Source organism: Neofelis nebulosa, chromosome 5 (assembly GCF_028018385.1).
Source record: "Neofelis nebulosa isolate mNeoNeb1 chromosome 5, mNeoNeb1.pri, whole genome shotgun sequence".
Classification (NCBI taxonomy): Eukaryota; Metazoa; Chordata; class Mammalia; order Carnivora; family Felidae; genus Neofelis; species Neofelis nebulosa.
In genome coordinates, this window is record NC_080786.1 from 131,250,792 (window position 1) to 131,270,461 (window position 19,670).

Here is a 19,670-nt window from a genome sequence, read left to right on the forward strand (position 1 = left end):
GAGCAGTGGTTGCTAGACCAGAAGGCTGCAGCCACTCTACCTCTTCACTTCTAAGTTTGGTCAAAGGTGGTTTAGAGCCCCAACAATTCCAGTTTTTAAAATATTTTTTTTCAACATTTATTTATTTTGAGAGAGAGAAAGAGAGAGAGAGAGCAGGGGAGGGGCAGAGAGAGAGGGAGACACAGACTCTGAAGCAGGCTCCAGGCTCTGAGCTGTCAGCACAGAGCCCAGTGCAGGGCTTGAACTTGTGAACCATGAACCATGAGATCATGACCTGAGCAGAAGTCAGACACTTAACAGACTGAGCCATGCAGGTGCCCCATCAGCAATCCGAGTTTTTAAAGGCAAACTAGTTCTGAGGGAGTGAGGCAGGGCAGATCAATCCTTATGTGAACTAACTCCTGAGCCTTGCATTCTTGTCGCCCCAATCCCTATTTCTCTTCAGACTTACCCAAGGAGGAGTAACTGATCTTGACTGGACCCTTTTAGATTTATCTCATGCCCACATTTCTCAGGAGGAGCAATCCTCAGTGATTTAGCCAAGGTGATATATCCTTCTAACGGAGGTCCCCAAGTAATTTCAAGGTGCCATATCTAAATCAGGCTGATTTTTGTGACTCCAAGGTGATTTTTCATCCTGGCTTAAATTATGAAGGCTTTGGCACTTCTGTCTCTAAAAAAAAGGATAAACACAATTTTTTTTTTTTTTCCGATTGGTCACTGCTGGGTAGAGCAACCCTGTACATATGTAGCTTCTGCTTTCAAAATTATAAATAGATATATCAGGGTACAAACCACTATCTTTAGATGCCTTGAAACCTCAGGGCTTCACAATTCTCTGTAAAGCAGGACTTTGTACTCATAAGGACCCTTTTTGGAGGTAAATGACAGAAATCTAACATCTCACAGAGGAAAAAAGTGAATTTGTTAATTTAGCTAACTTAAAATTCCAAGTAGGCCTAAGGGGTGTGATTAAGGTTCTTTTTCTTTACCTCAGATTTGTATGAATTGCTTTTTCTTCCAGTGTTGACCTAAAGTTTCTCACCATGTGGCAGGAAAGGTTGTCAAACCCCTACCCTTACAGGATATGATCCAAAAGGAAGAGAATAGCCTTACTCCCAATTCCCATATGTTGAGTTGGCTCTGCTTGAGTCACGCATGCACCCTGTAAATCATTGTGAATAGGGGAATGAAGTTCCATGATTAGCTAAGTTCGATTATGATTTTCCTTTGGGTGGAGACAAGTCCCGATTGGCAGTGTGGGACCACCACAGGAAACACGGAAAGAGAAGAAATACTTCCCCAATGAAAGAGGAAAAGCTGGGTTTACGAAACAGACTGGGGGTGGATGTTGCACTGGGTCTCCTTAAGCCTTTTTGTTAGTGGCTGACTTTGCAAGGTTCTACTGGGGGCCGTAGTCCTGTATGGAGCTTTATCAGGTATGCAGGTGAACTGGGTCAGTCCACAGGTTTGACTGGGTCTTTGGAGCTTAACTGCAGACTCATTTGATAAAATGTGCTGTCACAGATGCAGATTGGAATATCAAGAAGAGCTTTATTGATTTTGTGCCAGAGCATAGGATCTGAAAAGTCATTTGTTCTGCACTCTTTTCAAAGGACAGGGGCCAGGTAATATGATCTTCTTCTACTGTGGTATTGCTGGAAAGTGGTCTGGACTTCTGTTCTTGTTCCATTTTCTGCTAATTTGTAATTGTGACTGAGGGCAATTTATGTCACCTCTTTGGAACTTGGTTCTTATGTGTTAAGTGCGGTGGTCACATAGTTTGATCTCCAACCAATGTTTTTGATCTTTCAGCTCTGAATTTCCAAAGTATTAACTTTGTTTCATTAGTTTCCATCTTAGACATAGGCTGGAAAAGATGAGACCATGGTAAGAGGCTAGCAAAAGTCATTGTACTAGATAATTTCTAAAGGATGTCTAAAAGATAATTATAAGACAGATGGCCATCTTTTATTTGTTTTAATTTCTCTAAAAAGGATAACAACTCTAAATGCATTCTCTGCTTTTGACTTAAAAAAAAACACTCATTTATTCTAAGGGATATTTAAGAAGTGTTTATAGAAGTCCAATGAAGCAATTTCAAGAGTAAACTAGACAGGTACCTGGGTGGCTCAGTTGGTTAAGCATCTGACCCTTGATTTCAGTTCAGGTCATAATCTCACGGTGGAGTTCAAGCCCCATCTCAGGCTCCATGCTTTTTGTGGAGCCTGCTTAGGATTCTCTCTCCCTCTCTCTTTGCCCCTTCCCCAAGTGCATGCAGGGTCTCTCTCTCTCTCTGTCTCTCTCAAAAAAAACAAAAACAAAAACAAAAAAAACCAAAAAAGTAAATTAGAAAAAGAGACAAGAGTTATAACAAGCCAATGCAATGAGCAGAACTTGTTTTGACCTGGCTTGGAAAAAATAGCTGTAAAATATCTGTCTTGCACAATTGCAGAAAATTTGAATTCAGCTTAACTATTAGATGATATTAAGGAATTATAATTACTCTAATTTTCCTAAATGTGATAATATCAAGATTTAGGGGAATCTTTGGGAGAAAGTTTTGTGAGAAATTGGAAAATTGTTCTTATTTTTTCCGTGATATCTACTCAAATATTTAGCATTAATGTGACAAAATATTAACCTTTTTGATGAAGGTTCTATGGCTATTTCATAAACCAGTCTCTCAGCTTTTCTGTAAGCTTGCAAATTAAAACAAACAAACAAAAAAACCCTAATTGGAGACAATGGATTATCCTTTAATGTTTCAAGCTGTGTTCACCTTACATTTTTATTTCAAATACAGTTCAAGTTTTTACTTTTCCCAGTTGAAACAGCACTTAAACCTTTTTAAGTTAGCTAAAATACGGCACCAGGATTTTCATCTTTAGCAGTGTGAGTGATAAGGTAGCAAAGTGGCAGCCTATTTTCTATGAATTAGGCCTTAAATAGAATCCTTAATAGTTAACACATCCCTACATACACATAAACACCTGAATCCTTATAACTTTTGCTAATTGTATCGATGAGGCAAACAATATAGTGGTGATGCATTCAGACTCTGAATCCAGTTGCCTGGGTTTGGGATGCTGTTTGTCTTACCGCTAATCACCTGAATGACCTTGGGTCAGTTACTTCACACCCTGTGCGTCAGTCTCCCCAGCTGTAAAAATGGGCCAAATGTTATCATTCATATAATGGGATCTTTTTCAGCATTAGGTATACAACATACTTAACACAGTTTCTCGCACTTAATAAAGTGTTAATGATTATGTACTTTGCCATAGGAAAGACAAAAAGGTCAATGTCAATATTTAAGGAAAAAAATGCTTTTGCATTTCAGGCGATAAACTTTGTTCAAGAGATATGTCCTGCCCTATCTCAGTGAATAGCACTGAGATAGGTTTTTAAAAACAGAAAGGGCAGCATAGCACTGTGGCGTCTCTTCCATTTTAGTAATTTCCGTACCAAGTGGTTTAGTTAAGGTTTTCCCCAAGTGCTAGAAAACTAGTATCTGAGAAAATAAATTTCTCAAGGGTCTCTAAAAATAACTACATTTTCCCAACAACTTCAGGCTGGAAATATATTTGATAGATGCTTCATGGTACTTGGCAGACATACCAAGATGATGGTGTGGTTGTTATTACAAAAGATCCTGCAATCGTTTATAACCAAGTAAGTCTCCATCATTAGTTTATATACCTATTGTAAGTGCTTATTAAAAATCAAGGACTTGATCTCCTTGTAATATGTTTCCCATTATCTATGACCTTGTAAAACATTGCCCAAGAATATGAACAAAGAGGGGCACTTGGGTGGCTCAGTTGGCTAAGCATCTGACTTCAGCTCAGGTCATGATCTCAGAGTTCATGAGTTCGAACCCTGCATCAGGCTGTCTGCTGTCAGTACAGAGCCTGCCTCTGGCCCTCTGTCCCCCTCTCTTTCTGCCCCTCCCCTGCTTGTTCTGTCTCTCTTTCTCTCCAAATAAGTAAATAAATAAACTTTAAAAAAAAATTTAAAAAACAGAATATGAACAAGGAAATTATTTTCAATGGAGATACCCAAATATTCTTTTTCTTACTAGACCTTATTATGAAAATTCAATACCATTCAAATTTATTTAATGAAACTTTAGAGAAACTGCCAATGACTTGGGTTTCACGTCTGTGATAAATTTTTATGACATGTGTGTTTTACCCAAAGTAATTCTTTCCTCTGGAAGGTTAGGTCATGGGCGACTTCTTTATGGAGACTTCCCAGAGGCCTTAGAGTCCTCTGCCATGCCAAACACAACTCTTTGCCCATCACAAAAGCCATTTAAAATAATCTGTATAATTAAATCTGTTGTATTGCCGGAATCCATGTAAAGAAATTCTTTATCGCCTTGGAGCCACGGCAAGAAGCTAACATCTAAACTTCTTAATTCAACATAAATCAGGGAAATCTTTTCCTCTCAGGGAGCTGTTGGTGTTCCTTTGGAAACAAGGTCATTTCGGTTCAGGTCCTGTCACTCCCTTTGCAAACAGTCCTACTGCAGGGAGACACATAATAGAAGCTGTTCAGGAAGGCCCAGTCAGATTCAAGGCTCCTTTGGCCCCAGGGACTCAACCCAGGTTGAGGTGGAAGTGATCACTTTTTAACGTGGTGTCACTCAGCTTTGCTCCGGGCAAGATAGATGCCTTGATTCCATCTTCAAAACTGTCAACTTGAACATCAACATGCATCTCAGAGCTTCCTTGTAAGTGAAAATTACTTTGATAATATGATTAATAAGTCTTCGCCATTTCCAACTGGCAGTATCATTTTCTTCTACTCATTTTTAAGTCTTTAATGTTTGGCCTAAGCTTTAGCACTAAGAAGAGTACCCAGACCTTGAAAGTATCTAGCCAGCACTGCATGCAGAGCAGTAGAAGGATGCAGGGTGCCTCCAAATTATTGGGTATTTTGCCCTCTCTTTTCCAGCTCCTTATGGTATTCACTTTGAACCATTACTCTACTGTATCTACATATTTACCAAAAAGAACCCGCATCTGGGGGAACTTGGGTGGTTTAGTTGGTTAAGCGTCCAACTTCAGCTGAGGTCATGATCTCACAGTTAGTGAGTACAAGCCCTGCATCGGGCTCTGTGCTGACAGCTCAGAGCCTGGACCCTGCTTCAGATTCTGTCTCTCTGTCTCTCTGCCCCTCCCCCACTTGATTTTGTTTATCCCTCTCTCAAAAATAAATAAACATTAAAAAAAATTTTTTAAATCCCCATCTGTAGACTTTATATGCTTATAAATAATAATAATTATTGTTATTATTATCAGATTATAAATTTGTGCCACATCCTCAATTTCTTTAGGCTCATTTGTTCTTACTAAATGTGTTTCTAATTGCCTTTGACGATATCCTTCAATTCTGGCCCCACCTGGCCGCCAAACGAATTTGCAAACTTCATGAAAATGTAAAGCAGCCAGGGTTCCAGGTCAGCCCTCACATGTGGTTCTCTGTCCCTGTGAGTTCGCATTTTCTCAAGTCTTTGGCTAGCAGTCTAGGAGCCCAAAAAGGAATGTGACGTCTTACTACACTCTCCAGTGGTGAGGCAGGCAAATTTGGACACAGCAGCTGTCTGCTCCTGAAGACAGTTGGAAGTAACCATGTCTGATAAGATCAGCTATCAGAGGCAGGGCAGCACTGCTGTGTGTAAACAGGATGCTATCTCTGAGACTCGAGACAGTGACAGGAGCAGCTCTGGTTCAACCTGCCTCCAAAATGGCAGCGAAGACGCTTCACACCCAGTCTTGCCTAAGTAGAATGAGAACCACAGACTTTTAGGACTGCAGAGCCCCTTGGAGATCGTGTCACAACACTCTTGTTTTACAGATGAAGCAGCAACAACAAAAGCCTAAGACCAGGGGAGATACGGAGACCAGTGATATTTATAATTGTCACATATGCTTGGATGGATATATAACTAAGTCCTTTAGGGAACATATCATTCTTTTGTGCGTAAGCTAGTATGTTTGTGGCCTTCCAAAGAGGTAACTCTGCACATCAACAAATTTCAACAAAGCTACGATTTAGCTTTAGACATAAGAGTAAATATTTGGATCCACCCTCAATCCAAATATACCCCTACAATGAATGACATCACCAGTTCTGTGGTTATTCCATGCTAGCCTTTGTCTGGGATCAGGCACTAAAACTACAAAGCTGAAAGGCACAAGGATCTAAAGATGTTCACAGTCCAGTGTGGGAAACAGGTATAGAAGTAAATAATTAAGGGACATTCAACGGGAGATTTATGTAAAGTGTGATATTAGCATCTGAAAAAGGAACCATAGAGCAGGTGAGGAGAAAATCAATGAAGGCAGTGCAGAAAAAATCATATTTAAATCTCTATAGTAACATTTGAATCCTGGAGAAGGGAGTAAGAAAGATGAAGTGAGGGTACAGAAGAGACGGTGCAGAGAGAAAATTTCAGACAAGAAGTAAGAGTGTTTGCATTTAATGTGAGCCAGCGTCAGAGTCATCTTAGCAAAATGATGCAGAATGTATTCGTTTTCTCTCTCGGATTCTTCTATTTTGTCACGAAAATTTGCATAAACAAACTCTGTTATAAGGGTCTGTTTTGGAGCAATACGCGTGAACTTCATGACTGCATTTTCCTTCATTGTAGAGACCTTTATTTTTTATCTCTTGGTGTGTGTTTGTGTTCTGTTTGATTGAGGTTGTCAGAAACCCTAGAATGGACAAGAAGCATTGTGGGTTAGAAGTGACCAAAGAATGACTGATGTTAACTCTTAAACTAGAGAAGACATTGGGAAATCGAAGGATCATAAAAATAACCCAGAGAGAAAGACTGTTGCTGTGACTTCAGACTAAAAGTAAACAAACAAAACATTCACCAAAAAATAAAAAAGGAAGGACTAAAGCACAGACTTTCAAAGTTCAAGTTTTTAGAAGTCAGGAACACACAAATTAAGGCAGTAAGATAATTGTTTACCTACAAATTGACTGGGCTTTAAGGAACAAGAGGATAAAGGGAAATAGGTACTTCCTTTTATTTCTGAGGGAATAAAAATTGGTAAAATTTGTATGAATATCCTAGAAGATAATTCTTTCTTTTCTTTTTTCTTTCTTTCTTTTCTTTCTTTCTTTTCTTTCTTTCTCTCTTTCTTTCTCTCTCCACACACACACACACACACACACACGTATATATTATATTTACATATAATTTAAAACAAAATATGTATTATCTAAATATGTACATTTTGCTAAATTACTTTTAAATTTATGAATCCATAGACTCTCATCCCAAGAAAGTAATATGTATGCATCTTGACTATGATATAAAAATGCTTATGGTAGAGATGTTTATTTAAGCCAAAATATGGAATAAATCTAAATATTTAATAATAAGATACACTTCAAATATCTAGATATGTTCATATAATGGAATACTATATAGTCAATAAGAATTATGTTCTTCTGGAAGCCATAAAGATTAAAATAGTAGACTTAAAATACTTAGAACAGCACCTGGTTCCTAATAAATATTCGTTCAAAGTTAACCTTTTCATCATCATCATCATCATCATCATCGGTATATCTTAAGACATAGGGAGATGTTCCTACATGTAAAATGAAAAAAAAATTATAAAACAGTATTAAATTATTATATCAACTCAAAAATATTTATACATATGTGTGTATGCATGTATGTATGTGTGTCTGTGTGTGTGTGTATATATATATATATATATATATATATATATACTCAGCAAAAAGATGAACAGTGTATTAGTTTTCTAGAGCTGCCGATAACAAAGCCCCACGGACCAGGTGGCTTCAACAACGTAAGTTTGTTGTCTCACAGTTCTGGAGACTATAGGTCCAAAATTAATGTGTCAGCAAGACTGGTTCCTTGTGAGGGCTGGGAGGGAAGCATCTGTTCTAGGCCTCTCTCACTGGGTTGTAGGCAGTGTTTTTTATCTATATCTCTCCACATTGCCTTCCTCCTATGTGCAGTAGGTCTGTGACCAAATTTCTCCTTTTTGTAAGTCATGTTGGATTAAGACCCAATCTAATACCCTCACTTTAACTTGACTGTGTCTGTAAAGACTACCTCAAAGAAGGGAACATTCTCAGGTACTGGGGGTTAGGACCTCAACATTTGAATTTTGGGAGGACACAACTCAACTTATAACAGAATGTATGTATATTAGTAATTTTGGAACTATGGACGACATTTATTTTACTCTTTTTGCTTATCTGTTATTTTCTACGATGGACTATTACCACTAATAACAATTTTAAATGTTATTTTGTAAAAGTCCATGCTTCAGAAACCTACACACCTTGTTTAAACATAAAATGAAAATACTTTTAATTCCTCGCATAGTTCTCTATTTAAATATCACCTCTATTTCTACTGTTTAAGACTAAGCCTACGGCTTCTAAAAGAATATTTAATGTTCTCTCAGCAAAGGGGAAGTTTGAAGATTGAAACTCTGGATAGTCAGATTGTATGTGCTATGTATACTGCCTGGACTATAGAGTCCAAGATTATTATTTCCCTTGGAGTTCTTGTTTCATTGTGAATTCCTACACTGCACTGACTTAGGATAAAGTAGAATTATTATGTAGCTTTTGACTACTGTCTTTGGAGGAATGCTTATTCCTTTGCCTGTTTCAGAGCTTGTCAAATCTAAAGCTGGTATCGTACATATTTCTTGAGTGGTGCATTGCTATTCAGTAGGAATCCTGAGTATTGAAAAAGTTAGAGCAAATGTAAAACCTGTTTTATACAATAAATGGGCTTCTGAGCAATCATTATTATAGAAATCAGATTAGACTTAAATGCAATAGGGTAAACTGTACATTTGTAAAATAAAGAATAAATCTGTAAGCAACAAAGTGATAATTAATTCATTTATATATATGTTTAAACTTTGTTGCTGAATTGGACTTTTTTGAAGCCAAGGATGTGCCTTGCTTGCGGTCATAAAATGGGTGGAATTAAGACACGCTTTGCGAAGATGAAAAGTTTCTATAAGAAGACCTCACACAAAAATTGTCTTGAAATCTATCATTTGAAAGTGCTAGTCCTTTTCTTTAAGCTTCATAGCTCATTTATGGGTTGGGTATTCTGCAAAATTAATTCATTGCCCATAGTTAATATATATCCTCGACATACTGTCTGGTGGCTTATATGGCTAATGCTTTAGCTGTCATAATTATTGATCCAATATCATAAAATAAGTCAGATACAAAAAAAAAATCAGGTTCTTTACTAAGATAACTGGTGAGGCTATAGAATTAAAAAAAAAATTACTGAAGCCTGTTTGGTGGCTAATACCTTGCAGAGTGAGAAAATTACTCATTATGTTAAGTAATGTCTTCTATCAGCATGTAAATAACTTGAGTGATTGCTTGGAAAGAAAACTACTCCAAAGAGAAAATTAATGTATCTTATTTGTTTATTTATTCATCTAATTTAGGGCCAAAAGATTTTTGGACTGATACTAGATATGAAAATGTGTCACTGAAATTTATTGGAGCTCAGAGTTAGAGACCTTCCCTATAAATATAGATTTAAATAGTCGCATGCTTGGTTATCTCTGATAAGTTAAATCAGATAAGATATTTAATATATAATTCTCCCTTGTATATTAGAAGACAGTCTTCCCTGTCTCTCTGTTTCTGTTAGTTGTAGCTTGGATGGGAAATTAAAAGTTAATTTTGTCTTTGTCCTTCTGTCTTTTTTCTTATCAGCAATGCCTGGGAGGCATGGTAAAGTATGCTGAGAGTGACCTTCAGTTTCCTCATATCATCTTGACACAAATGAGCCAGGCACTTGTAATTTTCATTATTCGCCACAAGAAGAGGAGCTTCTCTCAGTAGGAAATATACAACATCCAAAAATATAGAGGTATTTTATGTATCTCATGAGTGATTACTTAAAGAAGGTTGAAGGGTTGGAGAATCAATGGAGAAGGTGACGAGTGAAGGAGAGAAAATTAGAGCCAAACTGCCACCATGCAGAGGGTGACGTGATTTACCCAAGGTGAGTAGCAGAACTTCTCTTTAGGGGCACAGTCAGAACTGGAACCCAGAGATCCTGGCTTCTGGTGCAGAATACCTTCTCCAATTCCATCCTGCCTGAGTGGACAGAAAAGCAAATGAACTTCCTTTGTCAAATGGAGCAAGATAACTGTTTTTGGTGCTGCGTCTCCACATGTCAGCATGTCATGTTGTTTCTTTACCTCTGCCCTATTCATATTTTTGTTTCTCTTGACTGAAGTCAGAAGGCACTGCTTGTAAGGACACAAAGTGGCCCCATGTCAACTTTCCCCCTGTAAATTATTTTTATGAGCATACCAACCAAGGGCATATCTAGAACACATGATCGCTTTTGGCATCTAACCCACCCTTCTCTCCCCCCATCCTCCTATCACCATTTTATGGGTAAAAAACACTTTTTCTCATCATTCTTCTCAAACAGGATCCTTGAAACTACTGTAATGTATAATGTTAATATATCAACTACCAAAGGAAAAAAAAAAAAGTAACCTGATGAAAGTAGGCATCTGGGAGTTCAGGCTTCTGAAATCGGCTCCCATTTCTTGGGATATGGAACACGTGACTTCAGGCTATTCCTGCATCACTTTTCACTCCCCAGTAAAAAGCTGATTTTAGAAGGATGTCCTGTTCAAAAGTTGCTACACTAAGAATGTTAGAACTACAAGCTTTCTGCATCTATGGCTGAATAGATAGGTGGGGTTGCTAATGACTTTCTTGCATGTTCGATGAAAAATGCTGTGTAAAGATCTTAACCTGGATTTTCTGTGTGACCCCTACGTGTTCAATAAACACAGTGCAGGGCATCTGAATTCAGCAAAGGACACTGAGCTGTAGTCTGTGCCCTTGGGATTCTTCTTTATAAACATGCCAGAGCAGAGATAGTGACCTCATGCTTCCCAGGGAACATCTTCACTGGGTTGTCCTGAAGTCACCTCAAACTCAACACGTCCAAAATAGAACACAGTCCTTCTCACACATTCATGGTCACATCATGGGGTCACATCATTCCTCCGTTTGCTAGGACCAGAAGTCCCACTTTCGTGCCAATGACCAATTGTTTCTGGGTCTGCCCTGTCTCTTATATCTATACCTTCCATTTCTCTCCCAACATCACTAGCTTGGTGCGGGCTGGAATTACCTCTTGCTTTGACTTTTGTAATGACCTCACAGATGGTCTCTGCAAGTGCAGATTCTCCCTCACCAGCCCACCTTCTGTGTTGCTAACAGGATAGCCTCCTAAAACACTCAAATGTTAACCACCTTCCCCAAAACTTTCATGGGCTCTTTGCTGCCTACAGAATAAATTCCAACATTCTCAGTCTTGCAGACAAAGCCCTTTTGTAATTGGGGCCCACCATGCCTTTTACAGGTTCATCTGAGACTAGATCACTAATGAAATAAAACAATTTCCTTCAAAAACGTGCTATGTTCTTCAGCCCCTAAGTCTCTTCTCAAACTATCCCCCTAAAAGAATTCTCTTCCCATTTGAACTACCTTTTAAGATCTACCAAACTTTTATATCCTTATTAGGAAGACTGGGTAAGTGTCATCCCAAGATGGAATCCTAGCAGTTGCCCCTTATTCAAATATACAATCAAATCATAAAACATGTAATGATGAGAAAATATGATGTGGGAATTGTTGGCTGGATATCAATAGGCAAGATTCCATTACAATGTGGCATGTTCGGAGGACAAAAATCACACTGGAAAACATGACCCACGCATCAGTTGTACTACTGAGAAAACTACATATATATATATATATTATGTATATATTACTGTAATCGGGGATGAAAGTTAAGGAAGGTGAGAAGGCAGATGTAAATGATGAATGGAAGGTCTTCAGTGGTCTTTGTTTCACAATTAACCTAAGGTGGGGGGGGGGGTTGAAAACAGTTTTATTCCAACACTCACAATTCCTATACTTCCATTGTATAGGAAGATGAGATTTAGAGAGTAAATTAAATTTTCTTGCACTTCATTTGTTTCTTTCAAATGTATTTACCAAAGCACATTTTAAGGGAGGGGTGGGAAATGTCAGTTACACAAGAAAATCTATCCTCTGCCCGACTGAAGAAATTGTTCAAATGAAGTGCATTCTTTCATAAGCACTGCTTCCTAATGTAGCCAGGGTCAGTAAGGGCTTAGGTTATTAGTTATGTAATCCCTGGTTCCTCAAACTGCAGTTTTGATTTGAACACATGGTTTCAATTAGTTACTTCAGTTTTTGCCTCTAGATGTATTTCATTTTTAGGATCAAGAGAGGCTCAGACAATCACAGCATTTTAGAGCCACTCCTAATTTCACAAATATACACCTGACCCCCCCAAGAGGTAACTTTACCACAGACACAGCTCTCAGCCCAGTTCTCTTTCCATAACATCACTTGTAGGTTGAATTATGTTCCCCAAAAAGATTTGTTGAAGTCCTCAGCCCTGGCATCTGTGAATGTGATCTTATTTGGAAAAGTCTTTGTAGACATGATGAAGACGTAAGTTAAAGTGAGGTCCTATGAAGCAGGTGGACCTTTAATCCAATATGACTGAGGTCATGACAAGAAGAAGAAAAGAAGAGTGCCTGGGTGGATTAGTTGGTTAAGCATCTGACTTTGGCTCAGGTCATGATCTCACAGTTCCTGAGTCTGAGCCCCGCATTGGGCTGTGTGCTGTCAGCATGGAGCCCACTTCAGATCCTCTGTCCTCCCTCTTTCTCTGCACCTTCTCTGCTCATGCTCTCCCTCCCTCAAAAAGAAATAAACGTTAAAAGAAGAAGAAGAAAAAAGACATGGAGACAGACACACGGGGGAACACCATGTAACAATAGAGGCAATCCATGGTGTCCCAGGAATTGTTGGCTCCCACCAGAAGCTAGGAAGAGGCACGAAAGGATTCTACCCGGGATTTCAGAGGAAGCATGGTCCTCTTGGCAACTCAATATTGGACTTTTAGCCCTCAGAGCTGTGAGAGAATACATTTCTATTTTTTTTTTAATGTTAATTTTTGAGAAAGAGAGAGAGTGTGAGTGGGGTAGGGGCAGAGAGAGAAGGAGACACAGAATCCAAAGCAGGCTCCAGGCTCTGAGCTGTCAGCACAGAGCCTGACATGGGGCTCGAACTCACGAACTGCGAGATCATGACCTGAGCTGAAGTCAGATGCTTCACCGACTGAGCCACCTAGGCGCCCCAGTTCCTGCTGTTTTAAATCTGATTTGTGGCACTTTGTTACAGCAGAACTTGGAAACGAAGACACCACTTGCCATCTTTTGATTGCTCATTTTTGTTTTTATCATGTTCTTTTGGGGAATCTCAAAACAACTTGGGTAGTGTCTGGGTGCCAGACACTGCCTTTCCACTGGTGAAATCATCACCTCCGTCACCCTCCACCTGCTGCTCCTGAAGTACATCTCTTCTGACCTTTGGGGCCATTGTCATCCATAATGTCACATGAAATCTTATGTCTGCCAGTATGTTTGGTCCAATGAGCACTTTAAATTCTGATCCCTGGATGCTTCTATAAGCTGCCTGATGGTACTGTAATACATGCCAGCCCTACCTCTCCATGTTGCTGTGAATCTAGTGGCATAAAAATAATTTTACAAGTGTAATATTACTGGGCTAACATTTATTTAATACTTCTATGTGCCTAGGACTATGCAGATGCTTTACATATGCTGTCTTGTTCAATTCTCACACACACACAAAATAACCTTGAAAGTAGATGTTACCATCATCTATGCCCATTTGACAGATCATAGAAATCGAAGCACAGGTTAAATGGCTTGCCCAAGGCCAGATGGCAGGAGAACACTGGAGCTTGGATTTCAAGCTACATCTGACAGCTTCCAAAGTTCACGGATTCCCCTCTATACTGTAGTGTAGGCAATGACCCTAAACTATTTACCTTAGAAACTCACCTTGAAAACCCCCTTACTTACCATAAGAATTTAGTCACAACCTTTTTTTCTAGCCTCGTTTCTTGTTATCACCCCCACCACATACACACACACATACACACACATACACGTGTAGACACACTCACTAGCTACAGAAGTATTTTCACCTTGGCTGGAATACACAAGGCTCTTTTATCTCTGTTTATTTTCCACATTCTGTTCTTTGACCCCAGATACCATCCCCGTGCCCTTGCATATTTCAAGGAAACATCAACTTCGCTGAGTCCCAAATGCTCCACAGGTAGCTACTCCCTTCCTGCATCACTTACTCAAGCTTATACTCTGATACTGGCCTTGGACTAGGATGAGGCTATGAGCCACGGTCAGAACAGTTGAGGAGACACTCACTCTTGGGTTTCAGGGGCAGAATAATCTCTAAGATCTTACTTTTTATTCATTCCTTGAACATATCATCTCCTGGAGCAGATTCTGTTAGGGTGAGGGTAGAGAAAATACAGATGGGGGAGACAGAGAAAACTATGCCCCCAGACAAGGAAGAGAGCAAAGCTGGATGGTGTTATGGGCAGCAGGACCTTGGCAGGGCCCCTGCAAGATAGCAGAACCACATTTTGGGAAGGGGTGGCTACCTTCATATCTAGGAACCTGATCTTAGGCATCTGGCTCCCAGGTCCTCAAGGATCCAGTAGCCTATCTGTACCATGGAAGTAATGGGGCTTCTAGACCTGAAGCAACCAGCCAGGCTTAGACCATGGGCATCCAGGATAGTCTGTGTGGACAGATTGCAGGGGATCTCCTCACATGCTCTGGGCTAAAAAAAAACACAGGACCTTTGCGTGACAGAGGGATAAAGCAGGAAGGGATCCTCAGTGATGACTGAAATTGAACCTCTCAGATGCTCTGTAAGATGAGAGTTCAGAGTAGCATTTAATCTCCTTAACAAAACAAGCAAACAAACGAAAAAACAGACACATGATGTTTATTGCACATACACCTCAGTTGGTGAGTCATGAGCCACACCCAAAGCATTTGTTTCCATATCTGCCTCCGGCACTGGATATGAGCTTCTCCAGGGCAAAAACTGATATTTTTTGTCTTTGCATTTTCAACACACTCCTCCCCCCCCCCCAAAAGTGCCTACGGTAAAGAAGTCCTAAAGAGATGCCTGCTAAATGGATGAATGAATAAATGAATTAATTGAACAAGCAGTTAATCAGTCTCTATGGGTTCTTCATGTCCTTAGATTCTAGGAAAGAAATGAAAAAGTACCAGATTCTCCAACTTGTCTTTATTTGGAAATGGAGCTGAAGCCCAGGGAAGAGGAGAAAGCAAAGACGGAATGGGGTTACGACCTTAGAAGGGCTTCTTCTTTCTTTAGGCATTTGAGTCAAGAGGATGAATGAGTGAATCTTCCTCCCCTTTTATTTGGGATAGCACTAGCTTCCTCCAGACCATATGCGACATCAAGGAATTGGGCTGGGTAGCTACATCAGAGAATTTGATAGAGGTCTGCTGGAAGTCACCAAGAAGTGAGCCTCAGGGGAATTCTGTTAGCAAAATAGCACTGTCTCTCTATTTCTCTTCATGCCCACTGAGAACTCAGAGCTCTACTAGCTGGTTCTTCCAGGTGTGTCCATTCTGGACGGCCATGACCAGGATAATTTGAGTGGGGGAATTTCTGCTCATAATTGTGTAGTTACTGGGATTCCAAACACCAAGGACACCAGGACACAAAAGAATATTCTATGATAGCAAGGTTTCATGAGATTTCTTTTATGTGCAATTGTTGGGACTTCTCTCCAGGACCAGATAAGATCATCAAAGACTAAACTGTGAAAATATTTCAGGGAGCCATCAGGAACACGAAAGGAACCAAAAACTTCTCATGGGAATTAGTAAACCAGCATACTGCTCTCTGGTCTCTTTCTAGCTTTCCCACTAGAAGGAATTAGGCTGACAATTTTATCATAACCAGGGTGTGTCGCAGGGAGCACTGGCTTCCTAAAATCTTTAACCAACTGTGGAATTTCATTCTTCTTTCTGTTCCTAGGGATCCTGAGAGTCCCTTTCCTCTCAGGAGTGGATATCAGGAGTGGTTTAGCTCCTAATTAAATTGTTTCCTTTAAGACAAATGAATAATCTGGCCATTAGCTCCCAGTTCCAAAGGTCTTATCCTCTTTAACCATCGGTTAGTGCTGAAGTGTCCTGCCTGTCCCAAGAGGGAAGACATGGAGGCCAGGAACCTCTAACCCCCTAGGGCTACTTGGCCATATTCCTTCTTCCTTCTACACCCATTTTTGAGGTAAGAGTCATCCCCATTCCTGCTTCTTTTAGGTTCTGCTGGAGTTGGGAGGATTAGGCAATGGACGTGACTGAAATGCTCCAGCCCCACCCTTGGGTCAGGGCTATTGGCCAGGTTACTCATAAGAGGTCACTGTGGCTGTCTGCTGCCACTCAGCCCAGGCTGAAGCCACTAGCCACAGATTACAGATACACAAGGGCAAAGACCTAGGGGTCCGGCTCTATTAGTTATAGGACCAGTTTGTCATGGTGACCAGATGGATGCTTCAATGACTGAGCGGCCCTCCTCACGTGCTCCTGGGTTCAAGGCCAGAAACACAGATTTTGAAACCAAGAGAAATAGAAAGAGACCTTAGAAACCAAGAGAGAATAAGAAAAGTGCTCTAAGATTTACAGACTAGAGAAAACAATTTTGCCTTTACAAGAATGTTTTTGATTTCTGATAGAAATATTATATATTCGTTACATTTGTGAGCCCAATATTGACCTGACCATGGCTTTTAATTACAGTGTTCAGATAAACCTGTAATTCCTTTATCAAGGAATAAAGTCAGATGAAATTAGATATAAATAAAACCAGTGTCTCTAAGCTGAAAATCTCCTGGACGCTTAGGGTTCAAGTTCAAAGTTCAACGGCAATTTGTCTACCTTCTTGACCTCCTCTAAAACGTGTCTGCTTTTTCCTCAAGTGTTAGCAATCATGATGTGCTAAATTTTTTCCCCCTACTTTATTTCGAGGCTTTTCAGTTTTGTCTCATTGGTCATGTTTTTTTAAGCTGCAAATTGCCTGTGGGTCTATCTTTCCAGATGCTGGATACACCCTGTGTGTTTAAATAGGCACTTTGAAAATAAAGGTTTCATTTACATCATTATAAGTTTGGGTAAATTCACTATTGCATTTGGGTTAAAAGAAGCATAATCGATGATCTAACTTCCATCACCTCCTCACTGCCTTGAGTTTCTTTGACTCACAAAGTGTAGAGAAAGTTGGAGATTGCTTTTTGCTCTAAGCACCTTTTATTTTTTTATTTGTTTTGTAAGATACTCTCTGGTACTGATGCACTTCCTTAACATCATCCGTAGAAAGATAGGTATCAATGCCCTGGTAGAAACGTCCAGACAACCAGAACCTGTTACTGGGTTCTAGTTTATTCTTCACTTGCTCCATAATCCATTTAAAACAGAAGAATGAAAGTGATCATAGAAATAGGTTAGGTATCATAGAAATAGGTTAGGTAAGGGGAAAGGAAGACAGAAATGCTTACAAATTGCAAACAGGAAAGAGAAATGAGGACAACAGAGCTTCAGAACGGCTGCAAACACATTCATAAACAAACAGAGGCGGCCCTGGAACAATTCATGTTTGTCTTTGCTCCGATGGTGCAATGTGGTCTAGTGGTCCGACCAACTGGGAATCCAGGGCCTGGGTTCTCAGTTTTGCCGTAGACTTGCTGTTCTGCACTGAACGGCCTTGGGCTGGATGGATTTGGGCAGGGTTTCTTGATCTGAGAGATAGGCAGATTTCCCGACTGCCGGGCTCAATGTTTGTAAGCGGACAGGTGGCAAAGGGGTGAAGGGCAGTATTAGAACCAAAGCAAGATTGTCATACATGAACAATCAGTGCAAGGAGTTTTACCTCCACCGGCACATTTAAAGTCAAACCCCAATCCTCTCGGCCCTGTACAGTGTATGTGTTTGTTTGTTTGTTTTGTTGAGGTCTCTGATAATCTCGGCAGTTTGGAGACGGGTAGGAGTGTGCGTGAGGAGCAAATGGGGTCATCTACTTACAGTCTGCCAGTGTTCAGTGTTTTGCGCATGCTCTCGCCCCACGCCCAGCACCAGGTCTTAATTTTTCTTTGGGAATTCATATTGTAGTGTTAGATTTTATAATTAGCAAGACTAGTTTGCGTATTTTTCTCAAAATGATAGCACGTTTACATATCATAAAGGAAAATATTCAGACCTATCTGAAGTTCTTTTTAAATGCACCCCTGTTTAAAGAAAACCCCACTTCTATTAAAATACGGAGCTACTTGGAGTTTCGCCGAGCCTGCTGATCAGTGAAATCCATAAATAGTTAAGAGCCTCCAGCCCATGTTAAAGAGGAAGTAAAATGGACTGATCTCATGACCCCAAAACACACCGGATACTGCAAACTAATTGACTTTTTACTTGGTATTTAAGCAAACTATTTTAGAGTGAGAATTTGGTTATTTCTGAATTGTTTTTATGTCTTAACATCGGAGTCAAATAAACTTGAAAATAATTATGTTTTCTTTGATTTCAAAGTGCAGGCTTTAATGAGAAAATTATTGCTTTTGTTTTTTAAATCATGTAGCCACTCAAGAGGAATTGTATCAAAACTATTGCTTTTAAGCCTTATGAACAAGTTACAAAATATAAGAGCTAATTCTTTAAAATGTATGTTTTATGTTTAGAAGTTTTGTTTGTTTGTTTGTTTGTTTTAATTTTGGTCATTGTTTTCCACTTAGAGCTCATTTCTGGCTTAGAGAGCCTAGAAAAATGGTCTGAACAAATAGTAATTTTTTCTCCCTCTCCCTTCCTCCTTCCCTTTCCCCACCTTCTCACATTCTTCCTTTTTCTCTTTCCCATGCTCCCTTTTTTTTTTTTTCGCCAACATGTTTGAGCTCCTACTGTATACCTGGTATTATAATGCCGAGTGCCTTGAATTTAAAGGTGAAAAGACCTGGGTTATTCAGAGAGCAAATCAGGGAGAGACCCAGGACAGAAAGCCGCACTAGATATGGAGAACCCCACTGGATACAGAGAACCTTCTCCATAGCTAGACAGAGAGACAGCCAGGCCGTAGGAAGTACAGTTTCAGGGAGAGCTTCTCAGAAAAGGTGAGCTTTGAACTGACACTAAAAGATAGGTAGTGATTAGCCAGGTACCTTAAAAATATGAAAGCTGGGAACAGCATACACGAAAACACAGAAAGAGAATACAAGTCAATGCATCTAATTTATTTGCAGGGGTGGGGGGTGGAATGTGGGGAAGGGGAGTAAGAGATGAAGCTGGAGTCCCAGGCAAGGGTTTCCCATGTCACACTGTGAGATTCGGGTTGATTCCTATGGGCAAATGGGAGCCACTGAAGGTGATCAGCGAAAAGAATGACAGGACCAGGTTTGCATTTTAGAAAGCTCACACTGGCATCTTCTAGATATCCAGAGGAGATAGGGGTTGAAATTGAGAGCTTCCAATAGATACTATGTCATATGAATGTAAATTTTCTTTCAGAATAAACCTGGGCTCATGCATTTATTCATGCAGCAAGCTTTAATTGAACACCTACTTTATGCAAGGCCTCTGGTTCAGTGCTGTGGTCAAGACAGAAAGAGATGAAACATAGTCACTGTAAGCCTCTCAGCA